Source organism: Pseudophryne corroboree, chromosome 7, assembly GCF_028390025.1.
Source record: "Pseudophryne corroboree isolate aPseCor3 chromosome 7, aPseCor3.hap2, whole genome shotgun sequence".
NCBI classification, from domain to species: Eukaryota; Metazoa; Chordata; class Amphibia; order Anura; family Myobatrachidae; genus Pseudophryne; species Pseudophryne corroboree.
Genome location: NC_086450.1, coordinates 226,044,966 through 226,058,776, shown reverse-complemented (window position 1 = coordinate 226,058,776; position 13,811 = coordinate 226,044,966).

Sequence of the window (13,811 nt, the reverse complement as noted above, 5' to 3'; positions counted from 1 at the left end):
GTTAGGTTTTTTATTTTCAGTGAGATCTGCTGGTAACAGACTCACTGCTACGTGGGACTGAGGGGAGAGAAGCAAACCTACCTGCTTGCAGCTAGCTTGTGCTTCTTAGGCTACTGGACACCATTAGCTCCAGAGGGTTCGAACACAGGGCCTGACCTCGATCGTCCGTTCCCGGAGCCGCGCCGCTGTCCCCCTTGCAGAGCCAGAAGACAGAAGAACAGATGAAATCGGCGGCAGAAGACTCCGGTCTTCATTAAGGTAGCACACAGCACTGCAGCTGTGCGCCATTGCTCCCACAGCACACCACACACTCCGGTCACTGTAGGGTGCAGGGCGCTGGGGGGGGGGGGGGGGGGGGGCCTGGGCAGCAATTATAATACCTTTTGGCACAAATTACACACATAATACAGTCTAGCACTGTATTTGTGTGAAAACCCCCGCCATTAAGTCACACAAAACGCGGGACAGAAGCCCGCCGCTGAGGGGGCGGGGCCTTCTTCCTCAGCACACCAGTGCCATTTTCCCTTCACAGCTCCACTGGAAGCACGCTCCCCAGGCTCTCCCCTGCAGTATCCAGGTACAAGACGGGTTAAAAAGAGAGGGGGGGCAGATAAATTTAGGCGCAAATCGATACAAACAAGCAGCTATTGGGAAAATCACTTATTAGCAGTGTAAATCCCTGTGTTATATAGCGCTGTGGTGTGTGCTGGCATACTCTCTCTCTGTCTCCCCAAAGGACTTTGTGGGGTCCTGTCCTCAGTCTGAGCATTCCCTGTGTGTGTGCGGTGTGTCGGTACGGCTGTGTCAACATGTTTGATGAGGAGGGTTACGTGGAGGTGGAGCAGGGGCAGATACATGTGGTGTCGCCCCCGACGGGGCCGACACCTGATTGGATGGATATGTGGAAGGTCTTAACCGACAGTGTCAACTCCTTACATAAAAGGTTTGATGACGTAGCAGCCTTGGGACAGCCGGGGTCTCAGCCCGCGCCTGCCCAGGCGACTCAGAAGCCGTCAGGGGCTCATAAACGCCCGCTAGCTCTGATGGTAGACACAGATGTCGACACGGAGTCTGACTCCAGTGTAGATGAGGATGAGACAAATGTACAGTCTACAAAAGCCATCCGATGCATGATTACTGCAATGAAAGATGTATTGCACATTTCTGATATTAACCCGGTTACCACCAAAAGGGGTATTATGTTTGGGGAGAAAAAGCAGCCAGTGACTTTTCCCCCATCTGATGAATTAAATGATTTGTGTGAAGAAGCGTGGGGTTCCCCTGATAAGAAACTAGTGATTTCTAAGAGGTTACTGATGGCGTACCCTTTCCCGCCAACGGATAGGTTACGTTGGGAAACATCCCCTAGGGTGGACAAGGCGCTAACACGCTTATCTAAAAGGGTGGCACTGCCGTCTCAGGATACGGCCGCCTTAAAGGATCCTGCGGATAGAAAGCAGGAAGCTATCCTGAAGTCTGTGTATACACACTCTGGTACTCTACTGAGACCTGCTATTGCTTCAGCCTGGATGTGTAGTGCTGCAGCAGCATGGACTGATACCCTGTCAGACAACATTGATACACTCGACAGGGATACTATTTTGCTAACCATCGAACATATAAAAGACGTCGTCTTATATATGCGGGATGCACAGAGAGACATTTGCCTGCTGGCATCTAGAATTAATGCAATGTCCATTTCTGCCAGGAGAGTATTATGGACTCGGCAGTGGACAGGTGATGCTGATTCTAAAAAACACATGGAGGTTTTGCCTTATAAGTGTGAGGAACTATTTGAGGATGGTCTCTCGGACCTCGTATCCACAGCAACTGCTGGGAAGTCGACTTTTTTGCCTCAGGTTCCTTCACAGCCTAAGAAAGCACCGTATTATCAAATGCAGTCCTTTCGGCCTCAGAAAGGCAAGCGGGTCAGAGGAGCATCCTTTCTGGCCAGAGGCAAGGGTAGAGGAAAGAAGCTGCACCAGGCAGCCAGTTCCCAGGAACAAAAATCCTCCCCTGCTTCCACTAAGTCCACCGCATGACGTTGGGACTCCACAGGCGGAGCCAGGTGCGGTGGGGGCGCGTCTCCGAAACTTCAGCACCCAGTGGGTTCGCTCACAAGTGGATCTATGGGCTGTACAAATTGTATCTCAGGGATACAAGCTGGAGTTCGAGGCGACTCCCCCTCGCCGTTACCTCAAATCAGCCTTGCCAGCTGCTCCCAGGGAAAGGGAGGTAGTACTGGCGGCAATTCACAAGCTGTACCTCCAGCAGGTGATAATCAAGGTCCCCCTCCTTCAACAGGGCAGGGGTTACTATTCCACAATGTTTGTGGTACCGAAACCGGACGGTTCGGTGAGACCCATCCTGAATTTAAAATCCTTGAACACTTATATAAAGAAGTTCAAGTTCAAAATGGAATCGCTCAGGGCGGTTATTGCAAGCCTGGAAGAGGGGGATTTTATGGTGTCGCTGGACATCAAGGATGCTTACTTGCATGTCCCCATTTTCCCACCTCACCAGGAGTACCTCAGGTTTGTGGTACAGAACTGTCATTACCAATTCCAGACGTTGCTGTTTGGTCTCTCCACGGCTCCGAGATTATTTACCAAGGAAATGGCCGAAATGATGATACTCCTTCGAAGAAAGGGAGTTATAATTATCCCGTACTTGGACGATCTCCTCATAAAGGCGAGGTCCAAAGAGCAGTTGTTGATCAGCGTAGCACTCTCTAAGGAAGTGTTGCAACAGCACGGCTGGATTCTGAATATCCCAAAGTCGCAGCTGATCCCTACGACGCGTCTTCTTTTCCTGGGAATGATTCTGGACACAGAACAGAAGAAGGTGTTTCTCCCGGAGGAGAAGGCCCAGGAATTGTCATCTCTGGTCAGGGACCTCCTGAAACCAAAACAGGTGTCGGTACATCACTGCACGCGAGTCCTGGGAAAGATGGTGGCTTCTTACGAAGCAATTCCCTTCGGCAGGTTCCATGCAAGGATCTTTCAGTGGGATCTGTTGGACAAATGGTCCGGATCGCATCTTCAGATGCATCGGTTGATCACCCTGTCCCCAAGGGCCAGGGTGTCTCTGCTGTGGTGGCTGCAGAGTGCTCATCTTCTCGAGGGACGCAGGTTCGGCATACAGGACTGGATCCTGGTGACCACGGATGCAAGCCTCCGAGGATGGGGGGCAGTCACTCAGGGAAGAAACTTCCAAGGACAGTGGTCAAGTCTGGAGACTTCACTACACATAAATATACTGGAACTAAGGGCCATTTACAACGCCCTGAGTCAAGCAGAGCCCCTGCTTCAAAACCAACCTGTACTGATTCAGTCAGACAACATTACGGCGGTCGCCCATGTAAACCGCCAGGGCGGCACGAGAAGCAGGATGACAATGGCAGAAGCCACAAGGATTCTTCGATGGGCGGAGAATCACGTGCTAGCACTGTCAGCATGGTTCATTCCGGGAGTGGACAACTGGGAAGCAGACTTCCTCAGCAGGCACGACCTCCACCCGGGAGAGTGGGGACTTCATCAAGAAGTCTTCACACAGATTGTAAACCGTTGGGAACTGCCACAGGTGGACATGATGGCGTCCCGCCTCAAAAAAAAAAAAAAAAAGCTAAAAAAATATTGCGCCAGGTCACGGGACCCTCAGGCGATAGCTGTGGACGCACTAGTGACACCGTGGGTGTACCAGTCGGTTTATGTGTTCCCTCCTCTTCCTCTCATACCCAAGGTACTGAGGATAGTAAGAAAGAGAGGAGTAAGTACTATACTCATCGTTCCGGATTGGCCAAGAAGAACTTGGTACCCAGAACTACAAGAAATTATCTCAGAGGACCCATGGCCTCTGCCTCTCAGACAGGACCTGTTACAGCAGGGGCCCTGTCTGTTCCAAGACTTACCGCGGCTGCGTTTGACGGCATGGCGGTTGAACGCCGGATCCTAGCGGAAAAGGCATTCAGGATGAAGTTATTCCTACGCTGATAAAGGCTAGGAAAGACGTGACAGCAAAACATTATCACCGTATATGGCGAAAATATGTTGCTTGGTGTGAGGCCAGGAAGGCCCCTACAGAGGAATTCCAGCTGGGTCGATTCCTGCACTTCCTACAGTCAGGAGTGACTATGGGCCTAAAATTAGGATCCATAAAGGTCCAGATTTCGGCCCTATCTATTTTCTTTCAAAAAGAACTGGCTTCACTGCCTGAAGTTCAGACGCTTGTTAAGGGAGTGCTGCATATTCAGCCCCCTTTTGTGCCTCCAGTGGCACCTTGGGATCTTAACGTTGTGTTGGATTTCCTGAAATCACACTGGTTTGAGCCACTTCAGACCGTGGAGCTAAAGTATCTCATGTGGAAGGTGGTCATGCTGTTGGCCTTGGCTTCAGCTAGGCGTATGTCAGAATTGTCGGGTTTGTCATGTAAAAGCCCGTATCTGATCTTCCATATGGACAGGGCAGAATTGAGGACTCGTCCCCAATTTCTCCCAAAGGTGGTATCAGCGTTTCATTTGACCCAACCTATTGTGGTGCCTGCGGCTACTCGGGACTTGGAGGCTTCCAAGTTGCTGGACGTAGTCAGGGCTTTGAAAATCTATGTAGCCAGGAGGCTGGAGTCAGGAAAACTGACTCGCTGTTTATCCTGCATGCACCCAACAAACTGGGTGCTCCGGCTTCAAAGCAAACTATTGCGCGCTGGATCTGTAACACGATTCAGCAAGCTCATTCTGCGGCAGGGTTACCGCATCCTAAATCGGTAAAAGCCCATTCCACAAGGAAGGTGGGCTCTTCTTGGGCGGCTGCCCGAGGGGTCTCGGCTTTACAGCTTTGCCGAGCTGCTACTTGGTCGGGTTCAAACACATTTGCTAAGTTCTACAAGTTTGATACCCTGGCTGAGGAGGACCTTGCCTTTGCTCATTCGGTGCTGCAGAGTCATCCGCACTCTCCCGCCCGTTTGGGAGCTTTGGTATAATCCCCATGGTCCTTACGGAGTTCCCAGCATCCACTAGGACGTCAGAGAAAATAAGAATTTACTCACCGGTAATTCTATTTCTCGTAGTCCGTAGTGGATGCTGGGCACCCGTCCCAAGTGCGGACTCTCTGCAATACATGTATATAGTTATTGCTTAACTAAAGGGTTATTGTATGAGCCATCTGTTGAGAGAGGCTCAGTTATTGTTCATACTGTTAACTGGGTATAGTTATCACGAGTTGTACGGTGTGATTGGTGTGGCTGGTATGAGTCTTACCCTGGATTCCAAATCCTTTCCTAGTAATGTCAGCTCTTCCGGGCACAGTTTCCCTAACTGAGGTCTGGAGGAGGGGCATAGAGGGAGGAGCCAGTGCACACCAGATATAGTACCTAATCTTTCTTTTAAGAGTGCCCAGTCTCCTGCGGAGCCCGTCTATACCCCATGGTCCTTACGGAGTACCCAGCATCCACTACGGACTACGAGAAATAGAATTACCGGTGAGTAAATTCTTATTTTCGGCAAGCAGGTGTGGATGCGGGCCGAACGTTAGGCTCAATTAAAGTTCAAATTTCGGCCTTATCGATTTTCTTTCAAAAAGAATGGGCCTCCCTTCCAGAAGTTCAGACTTTCGTGAAAAGCGTGCTGCACATCCAACCTCCTTTTGTGCCCCCAGTGGCACCATGGGATCTTAATGTGGTGTGGCAGTCCCTTCAATCACATTGAGTTGGACCTTTGCAGAAGATTGCTTAACTAAAGGGTTATTGTTATGAGCCATCTGTTACTGAGGCTCAGTTGTTGTTCATACTGTTAACTGGGTATGGTTATCACAAGTTGTCAGAGCCGGCCATAGGCATAGGCAAACTAGGCAATTGCCTAGGGCATTTGATATGCCTAGGGGCATCAGCAGCTTCTGCTGATTAAAATGATATGCGGCATGCCTATATTCTGTGTGTAGCATTTCATATGCAGACACAGCCACAGTCGCACACAGTATATAGGCATGCTACATATCACCTAGCAATGCAAATAAGATACATTTTCATTAAAAAAATGTGCCCGACGTTAGCATTGAGGCAAGATTTATGAGGACACATCTGTATCCAAGCAGAGGCAGAGGTCACAGTGTTAGTGGCAGTGTGAGTGATGTGTGCATGTAAGTGGGTTGGTTGTGCAGTAGTGTTCGGAATATGTGTAAGGAGCGTTATGTGTGTCATGTAAAAATGCATTAATAATGTGCAACATATGTGTAAGGGGCACTATGTGTGTCATTATGTGTATAAGGGCATTAATAATGTGTGGCATATGTGTAACAGGGTATTAGTGTATGTGTGCCATTATGTGAATAGGGGCACTAATAATGTGCAGCAAATGTATAGGGGGCACTATGTGTGTCATTATGTGTATAAGGGCATTAATAATGTGCAGCATATGTGCAAGGGACATTATGTGTAAAAGGGCATTAATAAAGGTTGTCATAATGTGTAAGGCGCATTATGTTTATAAGGACATTAATAATGTGTCTCATATGTGTAAGCGGCATTACTGTGTGGAATTATGTGTATAAGCTGCTCTACTATGTGGCATTACATATAGAAAGGGCACTACTGTGTCGTCTAATGTGAATAAAAAGCAATAGGGTGTGGTGTAATGTGAATAAGGAGCAATTCAGTGTGATGTAATGTGAATACGGGGCTTTACTGTGAGGAGTAACGTTTATAAGGTAAAGTGATACTACTGTGGGATGTAATATGAATTATGGACACTATCGCATGATCAAATGTGAATTTAGTTGCAGTACTGTGTGGCGTAATTGGAATTGGGGTTACTATTGTGTGGCCATGCCCCTTGCCAGCAAAAACACACCCCTTTCTGGGCTGTGCGCCAAATGTGCGAACGGTTCCTATTTAAAATACAGGGGGTACAAACACCAAAATAAGGACTGCTATGGATGAGGGGTGGTGGTGCTGGGAAAGAGGTGCAAGGTCAGAGGCGGAACCAGTGGTGGTGCTAGGGGGCACCAGCCAAAATCTTGCCTAGGGCATCATATTGGCTAGGGCCGGCTCTGCAAGTTGTACAGTGTGATTGGTGTGTCTGGTATGAGTCTTACCCTGGATTCCAAATCCTTTCCTTGTTGTGTCAGCTCTTCCGGGCACAGTTTCCTTAACTGAGGTCTGGAGGAGGGGCATAGAGGGAGGAGCCAGTGCACACCAGATAGTACCTTATCTTTCTTTTAGAGTGCCAAGTCTCCTGTGGAGCCCGTCTATTCCCCATGGTCCTTACGGAGTTCCCAGCATCCACTACGGACTACGAGAAATAGAATTACCGGTGAGTAAATTCTTATTTTTACACTGACAATTTTATCCCGGGATTTTGCACGTGAACGCGCATTATCCCGGGATTTTTGTCAGTGTAAAAGGGTACACTTACAATTTTTCCCGGGACGAGCTGTGCATTGTGAACGGGTATACCGGGTCAAGGCGACCTGGCACCCGTTCTCTGCATAGGAGGAGGCGGAGCTTGGAGAAGATAATCTCCAAGCACCGCCTCCGGAAGAGTCAGCGGTGATGGACCGGTAATGTAAAAGGGTCATTCCCCGGAATGTGTCCTGAGCCTGCGAGTGTAAAAGGGGTATAACTGACTCATACCTCTAGAACAATATATCACAACTAGTTATCAGTCTGTCAAAATGGTGGAACATCATAACAGTAATGTCAGTGTCAGCGGCTGTGCGCACTCAAATGGAGCAACACTTGAATTGCTTCATTGGGTGCCATCCAGTTGCCGTCAGTGCGCAAAACACTTGAATTCTCCCCAGAGAGGAGAGGAGTAGAGTTAGCATTTTATTATATAGGATGCTTCCTAGCATTAACGAGTGCATGTGATGAGCTGAGTCACAGTTTGACCTATAAGAAATGGCTCGCATTGCATTGTAGCATTGGGCTATAGCCTCTACTAGATAACATAACCTGGAAGCACCCAGTCCATGATCCACATTATAGCCACAGGCAGGCAAAGAATGACAGATAACCAGTCTTGTACAAGGAGTGGTTTTCTTAAGGATGTCTACGTACAAAGGTGGTCATTCTGAGTTGTTCGCTTTCTGTTTTCGTTCGCATTGCAGAGTTTAGGCAAAAAAAGGCACTTCTGCGCATGCGTATGCGGCGCAATGCGCATGTGCGACGTACTTTCACAACAGCCTAAGTAGTTTCACACAAGGTCTAGCGAAGCTTTTCAGTCGCACTGATGGCCGCAGAGTGATTGACATGAAGTGGGCGTTTCTGGGAGGTAACTGACCGTTTTCTGGGAGTGTGTGGAAAAACGCAGGCGTGCCTGGGGAAATGCAGGCGTGGCTGGCCGAACGCAGGGCGTGTTCGCAGAGGCGTCACCAGGTGTGGTGACACCCGGTGCGCACCCCTGATGTACTGCCGCGATCGCGGCAAAAAGGGGGCATGGCCTTACAGCTAGGGGGCGTGGCTTCGCGGGGATACTGGTATCGTCACTCTGGGGGCGTGCCCAGCATCTCCTTCCCCCAGAGACGGTTTCAGTGTGCTGTCGGCTCCTCTGCTATGACAGGAGCCGGGTGCTGTAGCGGAATTTCACACTGCAGCACCTGGCTCCTGTCACTACGGAGGAGCTGACATTTGGTGTCACCCCCTCCAGGTGTCACACCCGGGTGCGGGCCGCACCCCCCGCACCCGCCTTGTGACGCCACTGCGTGTTCGTGACGTCAAATCAGGACCTAAATAGTCTGAAGTGATCGCAAGCGCTGAGTAGGTCTGGAGCTGCTCAGAAACGGCACAATCTTTTTTTGTAGCAGCGCCGCGATCCTTTCGTTCGCACTTCTGCTAAGCTAAAATACACTCCCAGAGGGCGGCGGCTTAGCGTTTGCACGGCTGCTAAAAGCAGCAAGCGAGCGAACAACTCGGAATGAGGGCCAAAGACCCTTATTATTTCTTCTGTGTATTGAAAAATCTAAATCTATATATGTTTTTCTGTGCAATGTTAATGTTGTTCTTATTTTCACGATATACAACTATTTTTCTAACTTGCAATGACTTCAACTTGTGGAACCTCTCCATTCCACCTTAAGAGTAACGTACTGAAGGCACAGCTTGTGGCAGAGTCCATTGTATCCAAGAGGGGACAAGTTATCCACTCAATCCTTTTAGCACATCTGTTTCATTGTATGAATGTGTCCAACTCATTGCAGAACTAAAGAATACATTTATTTGTATCTTTAAAAGGTAGAACACAGTTATTGTGCATTTAAACTTTTATACAGTAGTTGTGAAGTGAAAGTGGCTCCCCCGGGCTGCATCTATTTTTAGCATCAGCTGTTGCAATATAAAGACTGGTTAGCATAGAAAGTAAGCACTAAGCAGCATAAGCATTACAGGCCCTCATTCCGAGTTGATCGCTCGGTAATTTTCTTCGCATCGCAGTGAAATTCCGCTTAGTACGCATGCGCAATATTCGCACTGCGACTGCGCCAAGTAATTTTACAATGAAGATAGTATTTTTACTCACGGCTTTTTCTTCGCTCTGGCGAACGTAGTGTGATTGACAGGAAATGGGTGTTACTGGGCGGAAACACAGCGTTTTCGGGGCGTGTGGATAAAAACGCTACCGTTTCCGGAAAAAACGCAGGAGTGGCCGGAGAAACGGGGGAGTGTCTGGGCGAACGCTGGGTGTGTTTATGACGTCAAACCAGGAACGACAAGCACTGAACTGAACGCAGATGCCGAGTAAGTCTGAAGCTACTCTGAAACTGCTAAGTAGTTTGTAATCGCAATATTGCGAATACATCGGTCGCAATTTTAAGAAGCTAAGATACACTCCCAGTAGGCGTAGGCTTAGCGTGAGCAACTCTGCTAAATTCGCCTTGCGAGCGATCAACTCGGAATGAGGGCCACAGTTTGCAGTGGCTCCCGTAGAAGGGAGGGAGGTGGTAGGAGCAGTCCCTGTTTTCTGGGACCAGTAATGTCACCCAATGAAGTGAGGGGACGTGTGTGAGGGCAGCCAGCTTGGGGACACATCTGGTGGTGAGAACTGTCGGCTCCATGTAAAGCCTTTGCACCCAGTAGATGACTGGCACCTAGACAACCCCAGTGTGGAACAGTATAGTATAAACGCTTAAATGAAGGAGGTGATTATGTACAAAATTAGACTAAAGGTGATTACACACTGATAGATATATCTACAGATCAATTGATCTGCAGATATATCTATGGACGGATCGGGCAGTGTGCTGTGCATACACACTGCCCGATCCGTCGGGGACTAACGTCATGAACTGGGCGGGCGTGTACACACGCCCGCCCAGTTCAGCTGTTAATCACCGCCGGCCGCCGCAGCATGTGTACGGGCGGCCGGCTGGTTGCCCATACACACACAGCGATGCGCCAATATATCTGTAGATATATTTCCTGTTGGCTGTGCTGCGGGGCTGACACGATATGTCTGAGAACGACGGAGTTCACAGACATATTGTTAGGCGCGGCGGTCTTCGGCCGTGCCCTGACTGAGCAGCGGTCACGGCCGTCGCGCCTCTCTCCTTCCCTGTCCCCCGCACGGCGCCTAGCAACGCCAGGACGCCGTGCGCACGATAGCCGCCGGGTTCCTGGCAACGCAGGACGCCGTGCGTGCAGGGCCACCGGGTGCATAGCAACGGGGACGCCACAGATGGACCGCGTTCCCCGTTGCTAAGAATAGTTAATTAGGTTGCTCGTGCAGCAGGGCAGCTGCACGGCAACTAGTAATTAGGGTCTGGGGGCTGGTCCTGCTGGCCCTCCTGTTATTGGCCAGCAGGGCCTTTTTATGTGAGCCAGCACACTGCAGCCCCGCCGGTGATAGCTTCTTGTATGCTGTTCCTGCCTTGCAGAACTCTGTTCCTGTCAGCCGTGTTTGGTGGATCTTGCTCCCTGCTCTTTGGTACTTTGGAGGTCCGAAGCCGGTCCTGGGAATCCTTCTAGTCTTTGCAAACCTGTTTGTCATCTGGGGTTCTCGCCCGGTTTCGTGAGTAGCGGCTTCTGCCGCGGGTTGCGATCTATGCCGCTTAGTGTTTACTTTACTGTGAATTGGTGCATTTGCGGAGGTTTCCGCTTTCACTGTCCTCCCCGGAACTCGGCGGTGCCGTGTAGGGGAGTGGACAGTGGTTTCTTTGTAGTTCTTTTCCTTTGGCGGCGTGCCGCACATACGTTTAGTTTTTAGGTAGTTTATAGCCCCTAGCGTGGTTGTTTCAGTTAGAGGTCCCCTTGTTATTACCCTGTCTCAGTTCACGCCTTGTCTCTCTGTAAGACCTGAGGGGGCATCGGAGTTGGGCAGACCTAATCCGCCCTTCAAACGCGGCTGCCATGGGCCCAAGAAACCATAGTCGTTCAGGCGTGAATTGATAACACGGGTAAGACAACGGAGGTAGGGTGCTTGGGGCTATTTCCTTCCCATTTCCCAATCCCAGCATTCCGTCTTGGTGCTCAGGACTCACTACATAAGATCTCCCCTGTCCTGAGCATCAGGATCGTAACATTATCACCGGCCCACATAAAAAAAAAAGGGGGTTTAATTTTTTCCGTTGTATTGGTGGGCCTAGAAATTCGGCCTCATGAATCCGGCAGGTTTAGGGCCAAACCCCAGTCAGCTTTTGGTTAACCAAATACAGGAATTAACTCAGATGGTTCAGGACCTTACTCTTCGGGTGAGATCGCAGGAAGATCTTTTGCGAGCCTCCCCGAGTATGGTTCCAGAACCAAAGATGCATTTACCTGACCGTTTTTCGGGTAACCGAAAGGATTTTTTTAATTTTAAGGAAGCTTGTAAGCTTTATTTTCGTTTAAGGCCCCGTTCCTCTGGTACTGAGTCTCAGCGGGTCGGGATTGTGATGTCTCTACTTCAGGGTGATCCACAGACCTGGGCGTTTGGGCTAAGAGCGGATGATGCTGCTTTGTTATCAGTAGACGCCTTTTTTAAATCCTTAGGCCTCTTATATGACGACCCAGATAGAGAAGCATCAGCTGAGAGTCACCTGCGTGCCCTTAAGCAAGGCAAAAATCCAGCAGAGGTGTATTGTACCGAATTTTGCCGTTGGTCGAACGACTGTGGCTGGAATGACCCGGCCCTGCGCAGTCAGTTTCGCCTCGGTCTGTCGGAAGTGATTAAAGACAGTCTCCTTCAGTACCCCGCTCCTGAGACTTTAGACAAACTCATGGAGCTCGCTATTAAAATTGATCGTCGTCTCCGAGAGCGGAGGGCTGAAAGAGGAACAACTTTTAGGCCTAATCCATGTGTATATACTTTTCCTGAGGACGTCGAGGAGCCCATGCAAATGTCTCTCCCGGCTGTCCCCAGAGGAAAGAACCAGAAGGTTAAGTTCTGGTCTTTGTTTGTATTGTGGTGGTAAGGGACATATCGCACGTAACTGCCCGAACAAGCCGGGAAACGCTCTGACCAAGTGAATTGTGAGGGGGTTCACTTGGGTCTGCAGTTAATCTCCTCTAATAATTCTCTATTAGTTCCGGTAAAGATTTCCTTTGGCAGCCTCAGTTCGTTGGTGTCGGCCTTCGTCGACAGTGGAGCTGCAGGAAATTTTATGGATTTCGCTTGGGCTAAGGCTTTAGGCGTTCCACTGATACCCTTAGATAGACGTATCACCATGCACGGCTTGGATGGGGGTCCGCTTTCCAATGGGGTTATTACTCACCGCACACCTCCAGTATTGCTGACAGTGGGGGCCCTACATTCAGAAGAAATAGAATTTTACCTTACACATTGTCCGGCAGTTCCAGTAGTTTTGGTTCACCCCTGGCTTGCCTTTCATAATCCCACCATAGATTGGCGGTCTGGGGAGATTTCCCAATGGGGTCCTTTTTGTGTTAAGGAGTGTATTTACCATCCTGTCTGGGTTGCGGCAGTTACCCCAGAACTTATTCCTCTGGAATATCAGGATTTTGCTGATGTGTTCTCCAAGGGTAATGCGGACGTTCTGCCTCCCCATCGGTCCTATGACTGCGCTATAGATTTAGTTCCCGGGGCCACTTTACCTAAGGGGAGATTATATGCCCTCTCCGGGCCAGAAACCACGGCTATGGATAATTATATCCAGGAAAGCCTGAAAAAAGGCTTCATTAGGCCTTCGAAATCTCCTTTGAGTGCAGGATTCTTTTTTGTTGAGAAAAAAGATGGGTCGCTCAGACCATGTATTGATTTTCGGGCTCTGAATAAAATTTCTGTTAAAAACACCTACCCTTTGCCTTTGATTTCAGTACTTTTTGATCAGTTACGCTCTGCCGTTATCTTCTCAAAAATCGATCTTAGAGGAGCTTACAATCTCATCCGAATAAGATCTGGGGATGAGTGGAAGACGGCTTTCAGCACACAGTCGGGTCATTATGAATACCTGGTGATGCCCTTTGGGCTGTCAAATGCTCCTGCGGTATTTCAAGACCTCATCAATGATGTTCTTCGTGACTTTCTTGGAAAGTTCGTTGTCGTTTATTTAGACGACATTTTGATTTATTCTGAGTCTATGGAACAACATATTACCCATGTGCGTCTGGTTCTTCAAAAACTACGGGAGAATCATTTATACGCAAAACTAGAGAAATGTGATTTTCACATCACGGAAGTCTCCTTCTTGGGGTATATTATTTCTCCCCAGGGATTTTTCATGGAACCGAAAAAAACTCCAGGCCATCCTTAATTGGGCGCAACCCACAAATTTAAAAGCAATTCAGCGCTTTTTAGGGTTTGCAAACTATTATAGGCGGTTCATTCATACCTTTTCAGATTTGGTCGCTCCTATAGTAGCATTGACTAAAAAAGGAGCGGACCCTTCCAA